The sequence below is a fragment of the Panthera leo genome, chromosome B1 (assembly GCF_018350215.1).
Source record: "Panthera leo isolate Ple1 chromosome B1, P.leo_Ple1_pat1.1, whole genome shotgun sequence".
NCBI lineage: Eukaryota > Metazoa > Chordata > Mammalia > Carnivora > Felidae > Panthera > Panthera leo.
In genome coordinates, this window is record NC_056682.1 from 161047114 (window position 1) to 161072577 (window position 25464).

The following is a 25464-nucleotide window of genomic DNA, read 5'->3' on the forward strand; positions in this document are numbered from 1 at the left end:
ACAAAAACATTTGAAAGTTGAAAACTGTTATCTCCTGTGTCAACAGGATGCCACACATGCCAGTCCCCTAAAACCTGCCATCCACCAAAATGTGGCTGGCAGCACCACCTACACTGGAATCACTTTGGGATTTTGTTCAGAATGCAGATTCTTGGGCCCTACCCTTGGCTGTCTCCCACTACTTGCCTCAAGGAGCTCCTTCATTGGCAAGGAGATGCTCTGCAGTCTTTCTACTCACCTGGGTTCACTCCATTAACTCATAGTGTCCTGTTTGTTTTCACAGGCAGCCTGCAAGCCCTGCCTTCACTGCAGTTCTGGCTCCAGGATCTCCCAGGGATGCGGCAATGGATTATTTCTGTGTGTGCAAACCACTCACCCTGGACATTCAGAGGTGGGTTCTGGCTGATGAGCTTTGAGATCCTAATCTTACCAGAGGGCAGCCTGCCGAGTGAAGCCTGGGGCAGTCCGCTCGGCTGCCAGTGCTCTTTTACTCTCCAGTAGCTTTCTGACTCCGAGGGGCCCTTGGGTTTACACCAAACACAGAAAGTGAAGTCCAAACATTTTCCTCTTCACCAACTTCTCCATCTACGGCTGCTTCCAAGGAGCCTCTGTAAGAGGGCCCAGCTCTCTGAATTGGTGCCTCAGCCAATTTCCCTGTATCTGTCTGCTCTTGGCCTTCCTGCTCCCATTGCTCAGGCAGATCGCAGATGCCTCCTTTGGGATCTGGAGCTTGCCAGCCCACTTTGGATTTGGTTGTACCTTTTGCCGGAGTCTGTGTTTGCCCAAAATGGTGCCATGGGTTTTTCTCATGCCTGGCAGTTGCAGACCAGCCCCATGTCCCTTTGTCCTCTTTCCAGCCCTTACTCCTGGGACTGGAAGAGGAATTTACAGCAACCAATTTGGGTCCTTGGCTGGAAAACTATGTAAAAAAAAAAAAAAGAGTTATATAACCCAAGGATGGAATTTTTATTTTATTTTATTGTTTGCTTGTTGTGTGCCATTAAGATAAAAGGATTCGTTCATGCAAATGAATGATGTTGATAGATTTCTAAAGAAAGAAACAAAAGGAAGAGCCACATATATTAATTGATATGAACCTATAACAAAGACACTTGAGGACTCACCTCCTTGGCCTTATTGGCTACGTGGTCACTCAGGTTCCCAGAAATTCCAACAATAGCATATACCTGAGCTTTCAAGGGCAATGGCAGTAACCTCATCTGAAGGGACAGGCTCTCATGTTGCCTTATCTACCATTGATGTTTCCCTAAAGAGAGTATTTGAGTGGATTATCCAGAATATTATGCCTCCATGGGGGAGAGTTCAGAGCAAGCTTCAGAGCAGAGGGGCTCCCTTGGGCTCAGGTCATAAATGATTGCCTTCAGCTTACAAACCTTTTCTTGGCCCTATAAATGGGGACTGGTACAGCAGGTTGGTTTCATCTGCACAGCTCATACAACGCATTGAGGTCACTTCCACAGGGAAAATAACCAATAAGGAGGTTTTCCCAGAGGCGGGATATGTAGGCAGCTAACATATGTGGCCTCAGGAACTCCTTCTGGGGCCTTCCAGAAGATTCCTCCAAGGAGAAGGGGAGCGCTGGCTAGAAACATGAATGAGATGGACTTAAGGAGGTTCTCTGAGTCCCCACTCTGCACCACTACCCATCACACCATAAATGGAAGTGGCCAGACAATTGGGGTTATCATCTGTGCTAGCATGAGAGAAAATTATAGGCCAAGATGTAGCCATCATCCTGACCTCTACATGCCCTTCACTCTATTCATGACTTTGGGCAGATTACTCCGACCCACCTGAAATAGGTGATGATACACATTCGGTCATTGCAATGAACAAACTGGAGGGTTTGTGTGTATAATCCCCTCTAGTTCAGCTCCATAATTGTTGATTTCGTGCTTTTCATGATGCCCCTTGACCAAATGTCACAGGCACAAACCTGCCAGCAGGCAGGGGTTTTGTTTACATGGAGCTTTAGGCTGGTATTCCCCAAATGCTCGATACCCACCTCCATCATCCTTCTCTCAATGAGATAATTCTCCTAGAAGACAAATACCAGCTTCAGAAACAACTACTGAAATGTGTACCTATTGCTTTTCTTTGTCAACAAATTTCACCAAAAAGGTCCAAGAAAGTCTAGAAAAAAAGACCCTCATAAAAGCATCCTATTCAGTAAGCAGAGAGGTTTCCAACTCAGTGAGGACCTCTTTATAGCCTTATGTGATAAAAACAAACAAACAAACAAACAAACAAAAAACATTGGCAGACCACGGTGGCTTCCCTCCCCTCCCCCCAAATTATGCTAAAAATGCTTTGAGGAGCTGTTGATTTGAGAAAATATGTAACGATAAAATAAATTCAGTAGCCCTTTTTAATTGAATGTATACCTTACAGATCACAAGACCTGCATACATTTCTAAAAATAGCCACGCACACCTGGGAGAGAAGTATTCTGCAGCAGTTTGCAGATACTGCTGATATCACAGACCTCTCGCAGCAATTCTATAATGGAGCCCATGTCAGAAAATAGGTACCTAGGGCTTTTGCTCTGTTGTAGGGACCTGTGTTTCTTCTACGCAGAATGCAAGGGCATCCAGACCAGGAAGTGTCCAAAAGACTCAATATGTTTCCAAATTCTCTCCAATCTGGAGAACTCCAAAAAGCTGAACGAGAGGATTTATTCTGGGGTAAAACAGGGATTCTGATCTCTTCCGGAATAAGAATGGATTATCTGATCAAAGTTCGACTTTTAAGCTGTAGAGAGTTATCTAAATGTCTCACCTTTCCCCATCCTCAAGAGTCCTGTAGATCAGCTCTGCAGACGGATTGGGCCATAAGTCTGAGAGCTGTGCTTCTGTTTTAAAGCCAAGTTAGAGAGTCAGGAGCCCCAACTTCGCTACTTAGAGATGTAACGTAGAGTGTCAGTGGTAGTCATTAATGCTAGATGATAGGATTATGGGTCTTGACCTTCTTGTGTTGCGGTGGGGCCATGTAACTAGTTCTGGCCAGTCAATTTTGAGAAAATGAGATGGTGTCACTTCCAGGTCAGATCATGTCATTGCCATTCTGAGAACCTTCAGGGATTTCTTCCCCTCGAGCATCTGACCCATGGCATCAGAGATGGTGGTAGTTCTGCTAAACTGAGTCTCTGAAGACTGATGAGTGAGCATCCCTGCTGAACTATGATGGGCAGGTAGTATGATGCAAAATTAACCTTTGTTGGGTTAAGCCATTGTAACTTTGTAGTCACGTGTTCCTGTAGCACAACCTAACTTCACTTGACCAGACAGACAAGGTTATGTTGCATCATGGTTTCATGTTTTAGGTTCCTCAGCAAAATTAAATGGAAAAGTGAAATTTTTTAAAAAAATTTTTATGAAAATAAAATCCTATCACTCCAACCTCCCTCTGATTTGACTCGAATTGAGTTGGTTTTTAGGAGAGGGGAGCTGAGAAAAGGCAGCATTGCCAGAGTATGGGTCTGTTGGCAAACCTCTGGCCAGATTCCTTCTGAAGCAGCACCTTGTCTCTGTCCCTTCAGAGTGAGCCACACAGGCAAGGCAAAGAGGGGCAGACCCTCTCAGAAACTCAGGAAACATGGGAATGAGCCTTTTGTGGCTGTATAGTTGTCAATCTAGTTCTTTTCATGGGCACAACCTTTTTTGTGCTTGAGTTTAAATGGCATTTTGAATCTTGGCCAATTTGAATCATTCTAGCCCCTCACCCTGATCCTCCCTGGGACTCATGAATACACTTGGGTTTGTGTTTGGACAGTTGCAATGATGTATTTCAAACCCACTGTTTAGCTGCACACTCTAATGACGGGCAAGGACTAATTGGGCACTTTGGCACATGTCAGGTTCTAAATGCAGGGATGAAGGTTCTAATGGTAACAGAGGGAGAAATAGATTTGTCCTGAACTTGGTAGCAATGTCACCACGTCAAGCTCTGCCAGCATGATGTTTGAACATTTCCAGACCTGGGACTTTTCTAAAAAATGGAAAAGCACCCTGGAACCACTCATGAAATAGGAAAACAAAACTCTGCTTTAAAACACCTTTTACAAATCCCAGTGATTTGGGCCTGACCCTTTTGGGTGAAGGCTTTTTAAATAGCATGATATTTAAACTTGGTCCAACATCATTGTTTCCCCATCGCCATTTCCCTTCCTCTGATAGACATCTCATTATTAAGCATCATATTATTAGCACAAATGCTTTCTGTAGAAACATAAAGGCAAGGATGCTTATTAATCAGAAGCCAAATTTTCTATTCAGGCTCATAATCAGGGATCTTGGAAAATGTGAATACGCTTATTTAGTTGGAGAGACTGAGAGCAGCATCTTTCCACGGTACTTGATCTCCTAGGATGATAATGTCCTGGGGAAGGTGTACTGAGACATAGGAGAAGCTACTTAAAGCACAGCAGCCCTGGGGTATCTACCAGGAAGAGTCTTACAGGAATCAATGGACTCCTATGAAGTGTGATGTGAAGACAGCCAAGAAAGTTATGCCACTGAAAAATCTCTCCCACTGGTTTGCCTGCATTTCCAAGGTTAGAGACTCATTCCTTCTTATCTTAAGGATTTTGCATTTTAGGAAATGCGGTCAGTTAGTAAAATCCATAAACTCTGAGGTCATGCTCCCTGCATTTGGATCCTAGCTCTGCCACTTACTGGCTGCTTGACCCTAGGGAAGTTATCCATAAATTCTCTGAGCCTCAGTTTTCTCACTTATAAAATGGGATGAAAAGTGTCCTGCCTCATAGAGACACCGTAAAGATTAAACTGAGCTGATGTACGTAACACACAGAAGTGATCTGATGATATCAGGTTTCTAATGTGGAGCTCAAGTTCTGCAAACAGCCAAGGGTGGTGGCAAGGTCATCCAGTAGAGGAGGAGTTACTTCTGGGCCCAGAAAGTTCCCCTTGACAAGGACTTCTGGGATTTCCTGTTGCTGCATAACCTTCCCAAAGTCAGTTCTAAACTTCCCAAACACTGGTAATGTAGGTGTGAAATGTAGTGGTGAGGAGGGTGAAAAGACAGAGCCATCCCCTTTCTCTTGGAAGGTGTTGGGGCCACTAAAGAAATCCTGGGCCCCATCAGCTGAAACTGGTTTTAGAAAGTAATCAATTAATGTGTTAGGCTAATTTTCTGACTCCAAATGCTAAAGTGACAGATCTTCTTTCTTCCATACATTCTTTTTTAAAGCAAAAGACCATTAAAAAGGAACGATGATTAGTCTACCTTACCCAAGAATGTCCAAATACCTTTTCAGAAATTGTAGGATCTCAGCTCCCGGGGAGGGCGGCCAGCTCCCCAGCCCTTCTCTGCACTCAGTCCCGGGGACCGAGCTCACAGGACGCGTGCTGACCATCTCTCATCACATAAAGGGCACTGGCAAGAAGAGGCTGCTCCTCTTTCTCCACTTTTTGAGGTTAAAGTCACAAAATTGTGGCCCTCTCTCATGAGTGGCTGTGGCCTCTGTCCTATGCAAACTGCATGGGAGGCTTTAAAATTCACACTGACCTTTTTTTTGGTGTCAGGGACGAGGCAATCCCTTCAGCCAGTCATGGAAAATAAGTTACGCTATCTACCTAGCTGGTTTTGTAGGGAGCTACTGCCTTCCCCTCTTTAATGTCCCCCTATCTTTGCCCACACTCTCCTATTTGATAAACTCCCTTGGACTCCTTGGACTCCTGTTTGGGTTTGCTTCTCTCCTGAAGCGAATCACCAACTTTCTCCCATTTCCGTCAGCTCCTTTGTTCACATTGTAAAAGTTCATGTTCATTGGCTATCGATGGTTGAAACCAAGGCAACAGGCCCACAAAACAAAACAAAACACCCTATAAACTTTTTTAAGAAGACATTTTTCTGGGCCTGGAGTCTTTCCATGTCAATTTCTCCAGCGTTTGGTTGGGTTGAGTTTTGCTTTGTGTTGTTTTTTTTTCTTTCGCTCCTTCTCCAGGTTAACGGAGCCTTTGAAAGCCAGTTGACCCATTGAACCATTCCTTTAAAATGGCATTTTGTGTTTTCTTCCAAAAAGACTCTTGACTGGGGCAGGATGGGGTAAACAGGATCTTCTTAAGGAACCGCCTGCTCAGAAGACATTTTTTGGGGCTATGAAAACAAATGGGAAACTACTAAATAAGCATAAATCTTTGAATTACTCGGTTTTGAAAAAGTAAAGAGAAACATGTATTTATTCAATGGCCCCACCCCACTGCAAAAGCTCAGAGTACCAAGAAAACATATGATTATGATCTGAGGGAAGGAGCCTTCCTACAACTACCGTTTTCTTTTTCTCTTCTACTTCCAAATCTGCAAATAAACTTGCCAGTAATTTTATACTTTTTCTCCACTAAAATGAGATTTCCCCGCATGCACTGCTAGAGTGCATGTGTACACATCCAAATTAGAGCAAGTGCATGGGGCGCCTGGGTGGCTCAGTCGGTTAAACGTCCGACTTCGACTCAGGTCATGGTCTTGTGGTCCATGAGTTCGAGCCCCGCGTCTGGCTCTGTGCTGACAGCTCGGAGCCTGGAGCCTGCTTCGGAATCTGTGTCTCCCTCTCTCTCTGCCCGTGCCCCACTCACACTCTGTCTCTCTGTCTCTCAAAAATAAATAAACATTAAAAAAAATTTAAGAAAAGAAGCAAGTGCTGGGATGCTGTTTTAATGATCCCACTCTGTCAGGCCCTTTCAGAGTCATTGATCTGAGCTTTATGGCAAATGCAAGTAGGATATACTTACTAATTTGACTATCAATAATAATTCCTTTTCTGTTCAATTTGGAAAATTTAAGCTTTGTCCAGACTTCACAATGGCATCGACTTTTATTGAGATATACGCCAGATAAGGAGCTAAGTATGTTCTGTATATCAATTAGTTCATTTAATTCTCAGGGCAACCCTATGAGGTAGATATTATTCCTCCATCTTACAAGTGAGAAAACTAAAGCACAGCGAAGTTCATTAATGTGCTCAAGGTCACACGGCTGATAAATGACAGAGCCAGAACGCAAACCCCCGTTTTGCTTTGGAAGTCGGGGGCCTTACCCACTATTGCCAGGATGCTTCATGAGTTGGCACGCAGCGGAGTAACTCTTGCATGGTGGATTTGAAACAAGCACTTGTTGGATAAATTAAAAAGCAAGCAAATAAGTTGATCTTGTATTATTCCTACCAGGAAGGCTAATACCTGTAGTATTCAAGGTAAGTAAAGGTAGCTGCTATAAGAAATGACCTCTGCATCTCAGTGGCTTTGCATAGTAAAAGTGTATTTCTCAGTCTCATCACAGTGTAATACGGTCGGTAAAGATTTAATGGGGGAAGACTGTTCTCTGCAGTCATTTGGGAGCCAGACCCCTTCTAGACAATAGCTCTGCCATTTTCAGGGCTTTTCTCCCAACGTTGGCCTGAGCACCACTGGGATCTCCAGGCTTGCGTTGTCCTCCAGGTTGCAGATGGGAGATGAGGGAGTGGAAGATGGTTTGGAGAGTTGTAGGGCTAGGCCCAACAGTGTCATGCATTCCATTGGTCAGGACTCAGTCAATGGCTCCACGAACTGTGGCAAAGGTTGGGAAATGTAGCTTGCCTGCGAGCTCAGGAAAAACATGACGTAGGGCTGGTCAGCACCCAGCTTTGTCTCTGCCACAGACGTATTCCCTTCTTTTATAGATGGAAACTATACACTTGTGCTGTATTTCCTTGACAAAATCCTTCTTCGCTACCTCAATGGAAATTTCTGTAATTTGAGTCATTCCCTTGAGCTTAATGTCAAAGATGGGAGTTTTGCACACTTAAGACCAGATATAAAATGAATAAACTTTCAAGGGCCCCCGGGTGGCTCAGTTGGTTGAGCATCTGACTCTTGATTTCGGCTCAGGTCATGATCTCACAGTTCCTGAGTTCAAGCCTGGCATCGGGTTCTGTGCTGGCAGCATAAGCCTGCTTGGGAATCTCTCTCTCTCTGTCTCTGCCCCTCCCCTGCTCGCTTTCTCTCTCTCTCTCCCTCTCAAAAAAAATGAACAAACTTCCTAGGACCACCATCACTAGTTTTCTCGTGTTAGCACAGAATAGATCTGTTGACAATATTAGAAAGCTCTAGTGTTTGTTGGGACATTTTAACACGGATAGACTCGGTGGAAAACTCTGGGTGTTGAGGACAGAAGAAGCATTCTAAAAGTATCGCTTGGTGAGGGAATGCCTCGTTTAGGATAAATTATATGTGTGTGGCACAAAAACTTCATAAGTTTATCTGTAAAGAAGTTCATTATCTTGTTCAGGATCACAAGGAGAATCAGTTGTTAAACGAGATCAGAAGTGTAGTCATCTCTTTATTTATCTCAGACTTGACTCAACTAGGTGACCTCATTTTGAAGGAGTTGGATTTCACTGAGAGGTGTGTTTTAAGCTTATCTAAGTGACAACTGGCAGCATTCTCCTCCTATTTAAAATTATAGCCCATTAAAGGCAGGCTACTGTTTACTCTCCCAAGTATTGGGGCTCTCAGGTTTCTAATTTCTAATGATAGGCTAAATTATTTATAAAATACGTCTATCTTTCTTACTCCAGTTATTAATCTCTTGATGCTATTGGTGGTCTCGAGGCTATGCCGTAAAAGCTTAATGCATTTTGCCTCCGTGGGTCACACTTGCTGGAGATGTCTTTGGCCTGACACAAAGGGGTTAAAAAAGAAGACTTGAGGCGGTGCCAGACAATTAGATAATTACAAAACAATTCTGCACATTAAAGTAATCTTACAAGCATTATGTTTGGAGCGACGGCTACCAACTTTTCCTTTCTTAATTGTGCCCTAGGGCTTTTCAATGTCATCATCAAATTCAAAGATGAAAAAAAATCATTTCCTATTTTTAAAGCATACTGTGATACTTTTTCTCAATACCTTTTCTTTACTGGTATGAAAATATTTCCAAATCTATAATGTTCATAATAGCCGACACTGAGTGCTCGCTATGTGCTAGGTTTCGTACTAGGCACTTTGCAAGTGCTATCTCATTTAGCTTTCTCAGCGTCCCTGTGAAGTAGGTAATAATAAACAGCTAAGGTTCAGATACTGCCGCCTATGCTCCAAGGACTCATTTAATACCATTACAAATCCTCTGTGGTTTATACTCAAAATCTTATTGAACTAAGAAGCCATCAATAGTAGGGCAGTGTTACGGAGTGAATTCTGTTCCCTCGAAATTCATTATTGAAGTCTTAACCCCCAGTACCTCAAAATGAAGTGCATTTGGAGTTAAGAGGTTTAAAGGAGGTAAAGTGAGGTCATTAAGGGCCCTGATCCAATATAACTTGTGCCTTTATAAGAAGAGGAGATTCAGACACTGGTATAGAAAGAAGACCATGGTATAGGGAGAGAGCGGCCATCTTACAAGCCAAGGAGAGGTGCCTCCGAAGAAATGAACCCTGCCAACACCTTGATCTTGATGACTTTTAGCCTCCAGAACTGTGAGAAAATAAATTTCTGTTGTTTAAGCCACCCCCTTTGTGGTACTTTGTTCTCGCAGCCTTAGCAAACTAATTATAAACAGGCACTGTTGTTTTATACAGGCACTACTAAGAAAATGTCAAATTAAATTATGACCAAAGCTTTGAAATTTTTAGATGTATCAAAAGAATGCTTACAGAGAGACGAACTTTCATAAAATATAACTCTTGCATGTACATAAAAAAGGAAACCATCACTGAAATACATGAGTTAAGGTATTCCTAAAACTTCTTCACAAAGAGTACGACTTTTCTTAAATACTTTTCTATTCAGGTCCATGAAAATCTATGATTTTTCACGCAAAATTATCTTCTATACCATCAAGAGTGTTGGTGATGCAGCATTTCTTAAAAGAAGCATTTCCACTATTTTCTCCAGGATGTTCTTCAAGCCACAGACACCCATCCTGTGCATTTTGGTGCTGACACAGTTTTGACCCTGCTGATCTGTTTCACCTCTGTGTATGCAATAAGTTTTTTTGTCAATACTAACTCATGATGTAAGATCTTTGCACTCAATAATCAGCTACACAACAAATAGAAAGAAGGAGGACTCTGAAGTGGAAGAATGACCAAGTCTGGGGGAAAGGCCTGAAATAGGAGAAAGGAAGGACCCGCACCCAACACCAACAGTCGTGGGTGATAGCCACCGTCTGGTTGACATACAAAACCGCCATTGCTGTGAGGGCATAGAGTTATATTCTGTGTGTCACCGAGGCATGTGGGGTGCTCACTGCTGAAGTGATCTGAGCTATCCCAACTGAACCCCAAAACGATGTCATAGGGAGGAAGGCCGGTGGGGGGGGGGGGGGGCATTTCGCCCAGATCTGTACACACAAAGAGTCTCAAATTAAAAATTTGGGATTTTTTTTTTCGTTTAAAGAATATTCCAGTGGTCTCAAAACATAGAAATGACAATTCTTCCTTGATTTGTCACAGGCCCTAATCCCAAACGCAAACTTACAATTTGTCCATCTTTGCAGCAGATATCAATAGCGTGGTTATTGTGGTTTGCACAACTAAGCAGAGTGGGCGTGCTTTAGATGCCCAGGGGACTAAAGCTTGGTCTCTTGCCTTGGAGGGCCCACTGTCTACCAGGGGAAAGACACCTGCAAACTTGCAATTGCCCTGGTGTGATGAGTGGTTTGCTAGAGGTATGTAGAGGGGGAAAAAGTGAAATACGATTTAAAGAGTTGGGACCATGTCGGAGAAAGTTTCATATACAAGAAAAAGAGGCCGTAATGTGTGGATTGAAAGAGTAGGTAATTTGGTGTCCAGACATGGGTGGGGAATTCCTTACAGAAGAAGCAGTATAAGCAGGTAAGTGCAAACACAACACTAGGATGTGGGGTGTACGTAGTAGGGGGAGGAGACGTCGTGGGAAAGGTAGCTGGAGAATCTTATATATCGGTGACTCTAAGTACTGGCTTCACATTAGAATCACGGAGACACTTTAAAAATACAGATGCTTATGCCGTGGCACAGATCCAGTGACTCAGGTCAGAATCTCTAAAGGTAAGATTCTAATGTACAAGCTGGAGCTGGGAATCACTGCTGTTATGTTCTTAATGTGAATGGACTTTATCTTGAAGCCAGGTGTTCTGAACCTTCTGGTTTACCTATTCATACCTGAGAAAAAGGACCTATTCTCAGCATTATGACGATATATCTCAGGGGCACACTCCGCTGTGGAAGCATCTCGGTTTTGGAGAAAGCAGCCGGGAGCGATTAATTTGAAAGAGCCCCCTTCCCCCCAGATGATTTTAATGTGACTAAGCTCATGTGGTAGAAGACATACAGCCAGTTATCCTGAGTTTCACATTACCTGGCAATAGGTGGTAGAGATTGTTAATGTCCTGAGAACCAAGTGAAATTTCCACTTTTCGGGGTGCCTGGGCGGCTCAGTCGGTTGAGCGTCTGGCTCTTGATTTTGGCTCAGGTCACGATCTCACGGTTCAAGGGATTGAGATCCACGTCAGGCTCTGGGCTGACAGAGTGGAGCCTGCTTGGGATTCTGTCTCCGCCCCTCCCTTCCCCCCCCCCCCCCCCCCCCCCCAGAATGCTCTCTCTCTCTCTCAATAGATAAACTTAAAATTTTTTTTAAAAGTGAAATTTCCACTTTTTATATTAATAATCTGGCACCATTTGGAGGCAGAGGCATTGACCTGTATTATGAAGAGCAGCATCGTTGCTCAGCCGTGACCTTGGCAGTCATCACCATGACTTTGGTTTTCCCTCAATCAGTTGCCACCTCTTGGGATTGTAAATATTGACACCCACCCTCAGAGAAATCAATAGCTGTGTATCAGCCTCCAATTTCATATATCGATGTGCAGATCCGAGGGCCCCTGGAAAATACGAGATGACTTCAGCATTTGAGAATGCTGCCTCGGAGCCGAAGGCCCGTGGATTTACATTTCCCTCAGTGATTCTTGGCTTCATGACTTCTCTCATTATTATCTCTCTGCAGTGTATCCGTATGCAAAATTTTGGCAGAAACATCCTAGGAGCAAGCAGAGAAGAAAGGAAGATCTGCTATCTCAGAGCTCAAAATTAACCTCCCCAAATTCAGTAGAGAAAATTCTCTGAAATTACTACCCAAATTAAAAAAGAAATTAACCCTTTGATTGGGAATGTGTTTTGAATGGGACTCCCAGTTATCTTTGCTCACCTCGAGGGGTCAGAGGATCCCGGGATGGCCTTTCCATCTTGGCTCAAGTGCCAAGTCAATCAGATTAAAAGTGAATGTTTCAAACAGTATCGCCATCTGGATATACTTGCCATACAAGTATGGCATCAGTGTGGTTTATTTTACTATAGAGATGGCTGATGTTTCCGTGTGAACGGCGTCTACACAATTCCCACAACAACCAGGCTATGCAGTCAACCCTGTCAGGCACTGTGTACTCGAGACTCCCAGGTTGTATTGGATTGGCAGGTTGTTTTGGTCAAAGGGACGCAGGCATTGACAAAGACCTGTCCTCTAGCTTTTCTGAGGTGATAAGCCACCTTAATTCCAGCTCGCGCCCCTGTGAGACTGCTTAGAAAAAGTAGGAAGAGCCAAAGGGTGTATCCAAAAATAGCTGACAGGCCCCTCAGCCTTCGCTCCGGGAGTCCTGTCATTGTTCCCGTAGGCAAAGTTGGCAAAGGTTTAGTAGGGGCAGGTAGGACTCACTTCCCTCCTGGGTTTGAAGATCAGCACTGTCTCATCAGGAAGCCTGAGCTTGCCAGCTGTAACCGGACGCAGGGCCAAGGTTCAAACACTGGCCCTGCTCAGGGAGGTTTGCTAGAGCGGCCAGTCGCCCGGGTGCTCGGCCCTGACACTCCGAACTTGCCTCCCTTCGAACGAAGCTCCCCTTGCCTTCCCCCCTCCCTCATCCACACACAAGTTAGGATTTTTTTGTGTTCAAGAACTACTAAATAAGATGACCTGTTCGTGCTTTTAAGAAGTATAGAAATTATCAAGTCCTCACGGTAGTAACTTTGGAAAGTACACAACCCACACCAGGAAAGAAGATGGGCCCAGAGACCCACGGTCACCAGGCAAAGGCAACCACTGTGTGTATTCTGGCTCGGTTGCAGCCAGTTGTTAGTGTGTGCGTGCGTGCGTGCGTGCGTATGCGTGCGCGTGCTTGCACGTTGTGTGTACGTGACTGCGTATGTATATATTCCAACTACAAAAGACAAAGTAAAACAAAGTTCACACCCAAGCGAAAGCCGTGATGGGTGAGGCTCAACCACACCTATTTGTAGTTAAGACCAAGGACCACCAGGGCCACGTGGTCCAACTCGGGAGGCCGTTGTGGTTCTAATTTACAGTTTGGCTACACCAGGCGGCTGGGTGATAAGCCGTCTGCTTATTTGTCTTTGACGGATGCCAGGTGGATTGTGGTCGGACAATCTTCCCTCGGCAGACCCAGCACTTGGAATCCACAGAGCCAGCGTGAGTGAGGCCCTCCCCCGGGCAGAGCGCAGGTCACACAGTGGGCACCCACCGCAAAGGGCCTGACCCGGTGACAGCCGTCACTACGGACCCGGATGCCGTTGGGCAGAGAGGAAAGAGGCAGGAAGCCGGGGAGCCCAGGAGAGGCCGCGGGGTGGGCTGACTGGCTTTTCCGTGGCGCACAGGTTTGCCCCGAGAAACCCAGCTCCCACGCACCTTCCCCTTAGGTGACCCGCATTGCTTCCAGGCATGCGTGCAATTTGCTGAGTTTTGACATTTTCCGCCCTCTCTGAGAGCTGTCAGCGTGTGAGGCAGTATCCGCTCGTGGGCAGAGTCTGGTGCCGGCTGCAAAATTAAAAGCAAGAGATAACCACAAATAAGAGGGCACCAGTAGCCAAATATCTCTCGACGCTGGCGAGGGCTGCGGAAGGCCACGTGAGTCTATGTTTTCCCTCCAGCTGGAGCCAAGAAGAGGCATCCGGAATGATAGCATCCGGAGGCCTCAAGAGGCAGGGCCTGCGGCCGGACAAAGGCAGGGAGAGGCCAGGGGGCGTTCTGCTGGCAGGTGGACGTGGCCCTTGTTGAAGCCAGTGAAGCATGCTGTGCTATCCGGAAATTTCTCAGGGCTGGCCTGGGCTAGTCATTGGAGGAAGGGGCTGGAGGACCCAGGCTTAGTCGTTTTTCCCTCCCCCATTTTTGCTGATTGTGGGCTGGAATGTGACATGTTGTTTTCTTTTCGAAAAGGGTCATCATTTTAAAAAGCGAATGCTTTCTCTGCCTTAAGGAAGCAGGTCTCCATATCAAACTAGGGGAAATTGTGCCATGTAATTGGTGGTGACAAAAGAAGTCCTGTGGAAGATGATCCGTGTCCTGAGCAGCCAGAGAAAGGACAGGGGGGTTCGTTACCCACTGATGCTCCAGCAAGGGTGGGACACACTTCATGAAGTCCCCCAGGGGCAAATATGAGGCCTGAGTGGCAGATCAGCTCAGACACCATACGATCCATCGCGATCCAGGCAGAGCTCAGTAAAACAGCCCCGGGGCAGGGGTTCCCAGCTTCCTTGAGCATGTGGGTTTCCTTTTCATTAATTTTTTTAATGTTTATTTATTTTTGAGACAGAGAGAGACAGCGCATGAATGGGGGAGGGACAGAGAGAGAGGGAGACACAGAATCTGAAGCAGGCTCCAGGCTCTGAGCTGTCAGCACAGAGTCCGACGCGGGGCTCGAACTCACGGACCGCGAGATAATGACCTGAGCCGAAGTCGGACGCTTAACCGACTGAGCCACCCAGGTGCCCTGTGGGTTTCCTTTTCAAATTCCAAAATCATCCAGACACCTACAGCACAGTGTCAGTGGCGGTTGACCGGGAAAACGAAAGGTGATTCAAAAATAATTAAACACGTTTAAAAGCACATTACTTGACAATCAAGCTACATAATAGCACACAGTTAAAACCAAAGCTGTAAAGGAACGAGCACGATAATTCCTACAATCGGGTGGGTGTTCAACATACACACCTCCCCAGGGCAAGTCAGCCCGGACTCCACACAGTGCATCCTGCCAGCTTTTGAAACGGCAGCCATGATGAATTCCTTCTTTTCCTCAGGACTGTGAGATTCTTCATGTATCCCCACAAGATAGTCAATGGTGTGATTATCTGAGGACCTGGGCAGCCACTACTATTCCCGAATTAAGTCAATATTGAAACAGAAAGCCCCCGACTCAGTGCCCTGAAACATATTCATGAAAGAAATTTTCTGGACCGCACAATGGAAGTGAGGGGAAGCTTCATCCTTCTGGAAAATGTGATTTCCAAAGACCACCGGAAGCTGTGGGAAAACCTCTTAGTATATCCTGACTCATGAGTCCTGACCCTATGTTCTACACACACACACACACACACACACACACACACACACACACACACACAATGGCCCACAGCCCCTTTCGTGTGATATGGCACAAAAGGCATTAACTACTGGGGAATCCATGTTCAATCACGACATGTTAGCGTGTGGTGCCTTTATGTGCGTGATTAACCTTTTTGGTTAAATGGATGTGGCCTTACCACATTATGTCACATGATTAACTTTTTTGGCTACATGAATGTGGCCTTATCACTGAATTTGAGACACCTGCAAAATCAACTTCATCTTCCAAGTGAGTCTGAAAATGGCAGCTGAGGTTTTATCATTTTTAAAAAAAAATTTTAGTGTTTATTTATTTTTGAGCGAGAGAGAGAGAGTGCAAGCAGGGGAGGGGCAGAGAGAGAGGGAGACACAGAATATGAAGCAGGCTCCAGGCTCTGAGCCGTCAGCACAGAGCCTGACGGGGGCTCGAACTCACGAACCATGCGATCATGACCTGAGCCAAAGTCAGACGCTGAACCGACTGAGCTATGCAGGTACCCCAACAGGTTTTTATCATTTTACCTTCTCTGCCTACAACAGAACCTGCAAAGGGTGCAAGAAGGTTTCACCTTCCATCATTTAGGGAGAAGGAGCCAAGTCGTGGCTGAGGAACTCAAGGCTCTCAGCCAACCCTCTTTATTGATTTCTCGGGGCTGTGTCGAATGGGACAGAAAAATGATTCAGTTTTCTGAAGATACGTCAGACGCAAGAGAAGTTACAAGTTGGTGCCTACTACATGTTTATTTGTCATTGAGGAGTACAGTTTTCCCTAATGTGTTCAATTCTTTTTGAATCGCCCTGAGTATACTGGCCAAAGACTGTAAGAGTTCAGTAATGCTTTCAAATTAATTCATAATTTTCTAGCCACCAAAGCACCCAAACACATCATAAAATAGTGAGACATATAGATGTGTCATGCCACAATAATGTGTCACTTACAAGGTGACGTGCCCTGTTATTCTTAGCTCAATCGACCCTCAGGACAATCCTGTAATATAGGTACCGTGCTCCCCATTTCATAGATGAGGAAAAATGAGGCTCAGAAAGACAAAGTCACTTGAGCAAGGTTTTGCAAAGGGCAGGTTGTAGAACTGGCATTCCATTTCAGGCCCGGTTAAATTTGACAGCCCTGGTTCTCAGTCCTGAACCACGTTGCCTTCTCAAATAAGGAAAAAAACCTTTATTTTCTTAAAATCATGTTGTGCTGTCATTCTCTTTTCTTGGTATGTAAAAGTTTTGAATCATGGACTGTGTTTGTGGAATCAGGCTGAAGTGTAGGAAATTGCTGATACCTGATCATTTCTGATTCAACATAATAGTTTCCTTCTTTGAAGGGAGGAAGGAAAGAAGGGAAGGAGGAAGAAAGAAGGAGAAAATGAAATACAAAAAACCAAAGTGATAGAAAAGAAGAGAGGAAGGACAAGAATAAGGGAAGGAAGGAGGCATAAGAGGAAATTAGAAATCACTAGCAAAGCTCTGTCACTCTTTCTTAAATCCTGCTGCCTCACAGCCTCTCTCCCAACAATATTGGCTTTATTGTCTCTTGCCTTTGATCAGGGTTTTCACAGTCACCAGACTCCTTAAGTAATCAACAGAGACCAACTGTATCATATTGTCTTTCATTCTTTACTTTTTTTTTTTTTTTTTTAACGCGGATTGCGCAGATTTCTAGCCACCACCCTGAGGGATTAAGAAGAAAGGAAAGATCAGCAGAACAAAGTCTTGCATTTATTAGGAGCGTATAAATACAACTTTCTCTTCCCAGGGGGAAAAACACTGGACCAAAACGAAATGCCCTCAATGTGTGATTTACAGAAACGTACAGTTAGCACACATTGAAGTTTCAGATGAGAGACGTAACCTCAATGTTGAAAGAAGAGAGATGAGACAACAACAACAACAACAAAAAATGAAAGAAACCCTTTTTTAATTAAACAATTAGCTTGGAGATGAGATGAAGCGTGAATCTAAATGAATCCACTTATAGGAAGAAATAAAAACATTTGGGCAGTTGAACACATATGAATAACAAATGATAAAGCCAGTGAGCAGTTGAAGTCCTCGAATCGGAGTCTTTAAAGGACAAATGGTCTCACCCCCTCATGCTACCTCTGGAATCTAAATATGCTCAGCAAGGGCTGGTGGGAGAGAAATGTTCTCTAAAATGGTTATTACGATATTCCTATTACCCAACACCACCAGTATGTGAGACTCACATTTGGCCCCAGCCCAACGTGATGCGAAGGAAAAAGGACTTTTCTTTCCTTTTAAATGTTAACAAACGGGATCAGAATGGCAAATCTCGGAGCCAGAGAGCCCTGTTTTCTTTAGAAATGTCCTCCCAGATGGCACTGCCCTGGATAGCAGTGCACCTTCGGCTGCCCGCAGAGAAGGACAATGGTGAGACCGGCCCCAAGGCATGATGTTGGTTACCTCTGTGCCAAGGCGCATTATTAAAAGTGTCTTTGTAAGGAGATACTTGCCAGAAGACGTCTCCCCATAGCACATGGCCACTTTTTTTTTTTCTTTTTTGATCTTTTGTATTCTCCAAAGGAAATGGCCTGAAAAAATTTAAGGGACTACATTATTGGTACTATCACTATTAATTATTATTACATAAAGCTGTATTACTTTGCCAGGGTTGTCGTAACATGGCACCCCTAACTGGGTACCATAGGCAAAGTCATAGATTGGGGGGTTCAAATAACAGAAATTTATTTTCTCACAGTTCTGGAGGCTAGAAGTCCCACATCAAGGTGTCGGCAGCACTGGTTTCTCCTAGGGTCTCTCTCTCTCTCTCTCTCTCTCTCTCTCTCTCGTTGGTTTGTAGATGGCTCTTTCTCCCTGTCCTCACACGCTATTCCTTCCACGGTCACACATCCCTGGTGTCTCTTTTTGTGTCCAAGACGCGTCTTCTTGTAAGGACACCAGTCATATTGGATTAGAGCCCACCCTAATGACCTCATTTTAACTTAATTACCTCCTTCAAGGCTTTATTTTAAATACAGTTACAGGGGCGCCTGGGTGGCTCAGTTGGCTAAGCGTCTGACTTCAGCTCAGGTCATGATCTCCCAGTTCGTGAGTTCGAGCCCCGCATCTGGCTCTGGGCTGATGGCCCGGAGCCTGAAGCCTGCTTCAAATTCTATGTCTCCCTCTCTCTCTGGTCCTCCCCTCCTCACGCTCGGTCTCTCTCTCCTTCAAAAATAAATGAAAATATTTTTTAAAAAATTAAAAACATAAATAAATAAATACAGTTACATTCTGAGGTCCTGGGGGTAAGACTGAAGCATGCAAATTTGGGGGAGGGACAATTCAAACCCTAATAAAGGTCTCTGAGACTATTTTTGACTTGGAAGTGCACCATTTTGTTCTCAATCAAAATTTGTCTTAGGTTGAACATGCTCTAGCTACGTCTATGCAGTTAAAAGATGTGAAGACAGACATTTGTACCAGCTTGCCTTTGCTCTCCTGGGCCTGTTCTATCTTCTACCTCCCTTACATTTTCTTTTCTTCTTTTTTTTCTTTTTTTTTAACTTTGAGAGACAGAGACAGAGACAGAGAGAGAGGGAGAGAGAAAATGTGCATGGGTGTTCATCAGTGGGGAAGAGGCAGAGAGAGCGAGAATCCCACGCAGGCTCCGCGCTTTCAGCAAAGAACTTGACCCCGGGGCTCCAGCTCACGAACGGTGAGATCATGACCTGAGCTGAAATCAAGGCTCGGACGCTCAACTGACTGTGCCACCGACGTGCCCCCTTCCTCCCTTACGTGTTCTATCTCTCCAGTGTTGTTATGTTTTAGAGATGTCTCTTGTGAGTAGCATAGTACTGGCGTTTTACAAACCTCTCATCTGAAAGTTGGTATCTTTTCAATTTGGGGTGGAGTTTACTATGTTATTGTGGTTACTGATCTGTTTAATCACCTAGTCTATTAGTCCCTCTTAGGCTGAGTTAAGAATCTCATTCTGTTTGCCCACGTTCTTCACCCTAAACCATACATTTGTTAGGTACCTTCTTGGAAGTGAGCATACGCCACTATTTTTACTCAGTGTTTTACCACTACATAACACAGATTGCCTCTCTCCAGATTCTGTGAATATGAAAGCCAACACCATATATTGTAAATTGGGGGTTGTTTTGTTTGTTTGGTGTTGTAGTTAGCACTTTATTTCTAGGTAATAATTCCTATGGCACTCACCGGAGACCACTGTGCGGCAGCCATGAACGATTCCAAAATTCTAAGTGGTTTTAATGCAGGTGTACTTCTTATTCATATTACATGTCCATTTCTGCTTATGCCCTTCATTCTGGGCCCAGGTCAGAGGACCAGTCCCTTCTGAAATACTGCTGGAATGTGGCAGAAGGAGAGGAGAGATGAGGGAACTTCACGATGGCTTTGAAAACCTCTGCTCAAAAAGTGACATATTTTGGGGCATCTGGGTTGCTCAGTCGGTTAAGCATCTGACTTCGGCTCAGGTCATGATCTCGCGGTCCATGAGTTCGAGCCCCATGTCGGGCTCTGTGCTGACAGCTGGGAGCCTGGAGCCTGCTTCAGATTCTGTGCCTCCCTCTCCATCTGTGTCGCTCCCCAGCTCACAAATCTGTGTCTCTCTCAGAAATAAACACACATTTATAAAAAAAAAAAAAAGTGACATTTTACTTTCACTGACAGTTTACTGGCTAAACAAGTCACATGGCTAAGCCTGACATCGTCAGAGTGTGGAGATATAGTCCTCCCAAAGAAGGGGCACCACAGATTATGTGACCAAACCTGATGTCAGTGGGGTGGGAGATATAATCTTCCCACGAAGAGGGGCAGCCTATATTTGGGGATAAAAATGCAACCCACTACACATTAATCACTGCAGCCTCAAAGGCTGAAAAATGATCGTGTAGCCAGCTAAAAACTGAAGTTTCATTATTATATAAGAAAGGGACAATGGCTACACGGGACAGCTCATGTCTTCCTAGAGTGCCCACTCTAGATATTTTACCACTTCAGATCTGTATCTTCCTTCCAGGCAATACAAGACCTGAAAATATTTTAACACTTATCACCTTCTCCACGGCTTAAATGCTTTTCTTTAGTTGTACATTTTATTGAATCATACAACTTGCACATTCATTTATTGTTTTGTCCAATCAAAATATATTTAGGTTAAACCAGTATCTACTAACGTCTAGAATTTCCCCCCTGAGGTGAATCTTTTAGAATTTTCCTTGGCGAGGATCTGGTGGTGGCAAGACTCTTAATTTTTGTCTGTCTAAAAAAAAGAAAAAGTTTTTTGCCTTGATTATTGAAAGATATTTTGCTTTCTTTTTTTTTTTATAAATTTTTTTTTTAACGTTTATTTATTTTTGAGACAGAGAGAGACAGAGCATGAACGGGGGAGGGGCAGAGAGAGAGGGAGACACAGAATCGGAAGCAGGCTCCAGGCTCTGAGCCATCAGCCCAGAGCCCGACGCGGGGCTCGAACCCACGGACCGTGAGATCGTGACCTGAGCCGAAGTCGGACGCTCAACCGACTGAGCCACCCAGGCGCCCCTATTTTGCTTTCTTTGAAAGCCGACACTGATAGCACTTTTTTCTTTTAGCACATTGCATATTTTATTTCTGTCTTGTGTCTTTTATTACTATCATTGAGATGTTAGCCAAGGGTCTGATTGCCATTGCTTTGGAAGTGATGTTTTTCCTTTCTGGATGCTTTTAAGATCTTTTCTCTGCTTTTGGCATCCTACAGTTTTATTAGATCATGCCTAAGTGTGCATTTCCTTTTATTTTCTTCTTGGGACTTTTTTGGCTTCCTGGTTCTGAGGTTTGGACTCTTTCAATGAGCATTTCTAGAAAATTCTCTGTTATTTTTCCTTCAAATACGCTTCTTCTCATTTTGTCTTATATCTCTTTCTGGAACTCTAGACCACCTCACTGTATCTCTGTGTATTTTAACTGATCTTGCAGATGTTCTCGCTCTGTTAAGGCCCGGGTAATTGAATGAGATCTATTTTCCATTTCACTCATTTACTACTCAGCTGTGTCACATCTGTTTAACCTATCCAGTGAGTATTTTTATGGGGGTGAAATTCACATAAGACAGAATTAGCCATCTAGAAGTATCCAGTTCAGTGGCTTTTCGTACATTCACAATGTTGTGCGACCACCACCTTTATCCTGTCTCATCAGAACATTTTCATCAACCCAAAAGAAAACCCTGTACAGAAAGCTGGTCGCTCCCCATCACCCATTCCTCCTGGGAACCACCAATGTGCTTTTGGTCTCTATAGACTTAACTATTGTAGATATTCCATATGAATAGAATCATATAACGTATGACCTTTTGTGTGTGGCTTCTTTCACACAGCATAATGTTTTTGTAGGATGTCTCAATATTCCGTTCCTTCTGATGGCTGAGTAATATTCCACAGTCGTGTATATATCACAGTTTGTTTTTTTCCATTCATTCATTTTTTTAATATGAAATTTATTGTCAAATTGGTTTCCATACAACACCCAGGGCTCATCCCAACAGGTACCATTCATTCATTGATGGGTATTTGGGTTGTTTCCAGATTTGGACTGCTCTGAGCCCCATTTTTCAGATGGGAAAACTGAGACCCAGAATGGTGAGTAACTTGCCCAAAGTCACACATCTGATGAAGTAGGGAGCTGGGGTTCAATTCCAAGCAGTCTATCTTCAGAGTCCTTTTTTCTTTTTTTTTTTCTTTTTAAAGTTTCTTTTTATTTATTTTGAGAGAAACAGAGACAGTGCAAGTCGGGGAGGGGCAAAGAGAGAGGAAGAGAGAGAATCTCAAGCAGTCTCCACACTGTCAGCAAAGAGCCCGATGCGGGGCTCAAACCCACGAAACTGTGAGATCATGACCTGAGCCAAAACAAGAATCTGTTGTTTAACCGACTGAGCCACCCAGGCACCCCCAGAGTCTTTCTTTTCAAACATCCTCTCATTTGATAAATGATAAGGAACTACTATTTTCCAAGCACCATAATGTTTCTTCCACTTCCCCAGGCAAAGTTAATTGTTTTCTTTTCTGTTTTCCCAAGGCAATGCTGATTTGAGATCAACCGGCCCCCTGAAACTTAAATATTCCTGGGTACTAACATTCCATTGATGTGACTTCTAGCTCTGGCTTTATCAAACTTGAGCAAGATAAAGAAATGAAGAGTATAAACTGAGACTTATATTTAAAATTATTGGATTCTTTCCTTTTTTCCTCATAATGACCCTGTGAGGCACATATGATTATTTTGCAATGGAATGTGTCAACACTACTAACCAAAACATATTACAAACCAATAAAATGGAAGAAAATTAGGAGAGTAATGCTCGACATCATACCTCATCAAGGAAATGCAAATTAAGAAAAAAAATAGTGAGAGGGCGCGTTAAGCGTCCAACTCTTGATTTCAGCTCAGGTCATGATCTCATGGTCATGATCTCGTGATTGTGAGATTGAGCCCCGCATTGGGCTCTGCACAAGGATGGAGGCTGCTTCGGATTCTCTCTCTTCCTCTCCCTCTGCCCCTGCCCCTCCCCTGCTCAAGCTCGTGAGTGTGTGTGCACGCTCTCTCTCAATAAAAAAATAAAAAAATAAATAAAACCCGTGAGATACTACTATAAATCTACTGGAATGGCCAACATCCCAAACACAGACAAAACCAAGTATTATACGATCTGGAGCAACAGGAACTCTCACTCACTAGTGGTGGGAATGAAAAATGGTACATCCCCTTTGGAAGACAGATTGGCAGTTTCTTTTTTTTCTTCTTTAAACTTTTTTTTTTTAACGTTTATTTATTTTTGAGACAGAGTGCGAACGGGGGAGGGGCAGAGAGAGAGGGAGACACAGAATCTGAAACAGGCTCCAGTCTCTGAGCTGGCAGCGCAGAGCCCGACGCGGGGCTCGAACTCACGGACCGCGAGATCATGACCTGAGCCGAAGTCAGACGCTTAACCGACTGAGCCACCCAGGAGCCCCAGATTGGCAGTTTCTTACAAAGCTTACCATATGATACAGCAATTGTGCTTTTTGATATGTGCTCAAACGTAATGAAAACTTATGTCCACACAAAAACCTACACACGGATGTTTGTTGCAGCTTGATTCACATTTGCCAACATTCGGAAGCAATCAAGCCATCCTTCAGTCGGTGAATGGATAAATAAACTGTGATACATCCAGGCAATAGAATATTATTCAGCGCTGAAAAGGAATGAGCTATCAAGCCATGAAAAGGCATGAAAAGAACCTTATCATATATTACTAAGTGAAAAAAGCCAGTTGGAAAAGGCTACATACTGCAATTCCAACTCTATGACATTCTGGAAAAGAAGAAAGTATGGAGACAGTAAGAAGATCAGTGGTTGCCAGGGGTTAGAGGGAGAAGGAGGGATGCATAGACAGGGCAGAGAGTACTTTTAGGGCAGTGAAACTATTCTGTATGACCCTATACTGGTGGATACTTGTCATTATATATTCATCCAAACCCATTAAATGTACAACATCAATAGGGAACCTTAATGTGATAACTATGAATTTGTAGTAATAATAATGTGTCAGTGTAGATTCATCAGTGCCACTGATGATTGGTACGTGATTCATCAATGTACCACTCTGGTGGGGGATTCTGATAGCGGGGGAGGCTGTGCATGTGTGGGGTCAGACATGGGACCTCTCCACTTCATGCTCAATTTCGCAGAAATTGAATCTAAAATTGCCCTGAAAAATAAGGTCTATTTTTTTTTAATTTTTTTTTTAACGTTTATTTATTTTTCAGACAGAGAGAGACACAGCACGAACGGGGGAGGGGCAGAGAGAGAGGGAAACACAGAATCGGAAGCAGGCTCCAGGCTCTGAGCCATCAGCCCAGAGCCCGACGCGGGGCTCGAACCCGCGGACCGCGAGATCGTGACCTGAGCCGAAGTCAGACGCTTAACCGACTGAGCCACTCAGGCGCCCCAAGGTCTATTTTTTAAAACCTAAAAGAATAAATCTCCAAAGAAACTTCTGCATGAAGGAACACAGATGACAGTGGAGGAGACTGAGAAGAGACAGACTCCTGAGCAGATTCTGAAAACACTCCTGGGTACCTCCAAGGATTTGAGGTTGATATACCTGGTAAATTGCCAAATGAACAACACACGCGAATGAATAAAAGTAGGAAGGAATTGTGAACCTCAGTTTGTAGACAAAAGGGTAAGACCTAGAGAGGCAATGAAACCTTTCCGTGGTCATTCAAAGCCCCATCTGCTTCACCCTGTATCGGGCACTCACCTCAGAACCTGACTCCACCCGCCCACCCTCGACCCACCCCCGAAGGGAAGTGGGGAAGGTTCATTAGACCAAACCTTGTCAAACTGTTTCTGGAATACTGACATAATTGATGAACTGTTGGCAAATATCATCAAGAGAGGTTAAGGCACTTGAAACAGCAAATGAACTTTTAAAATCAGGAAAGTTGTTCATATTTTGAGTCAATAATATTTGCCTTAAGAATTAAGAACATAAAAAAGAATGTAACCTATGAAAATTATCATCTAATAATATCAGAAGAGAGGGGTGCCTGGGTGGATTAGTTAGTTAAGCGTCCAACTTCGGCTCAGGGCATGATCTCGCTGTTTGTGGGTTCGAGCCCCACGTCGGGCTCTGTGCTGACAGCTCCGAGCCTGGAGCCTGCTTCAGATTCTGTGTCTCCCTCTCTCTCTGCCCCTCCCCTACTCGTGCTCTCTCTTTCAAAAATAAATAAATGATAAAAAAAAATTTTTTTTTAAATATCAGAACAGAGATATCGTTTTCCAATTCCCATCCCTCCTAACCAGCTAAAAAATATAGATGTCCATCAACAAGGGAATGGCTAAATAAACGCACATATTTTGGAATAATAGGCAGCTATATAGAAGGATGAGACAGCTCTCTATATACTGACATAGTTCTCCATGAAATATAGTTGAATGAAAAAACTAGCACTGTAGCATGACCTTAATGGAATCTCATATTTTTAAAACAAAATTATACAAACTTTTCTTGCCAATTTATCTTCTTTCTCTTCCAGCCAAAATATATGATCCCCAG

General features: G+C 43.9%; 1 non-coding gene across 1 annotated transcript; it reads right to left on the bottom strand.

Annotated features, from left to right (window-relative positions):
- Positions 1 to 24262: 24262 nt before the first annotated feature.
- Positions 24263 to 24347, bottom strand: TRNAR-UCG. Its single transcript has one exon. It is a non-coding gene; the product is annotated as a tRNA-Arg (tRNA).
- Between the last annotated feature and the right edge of the window lie 1117 nt (positions 24348 to 25464).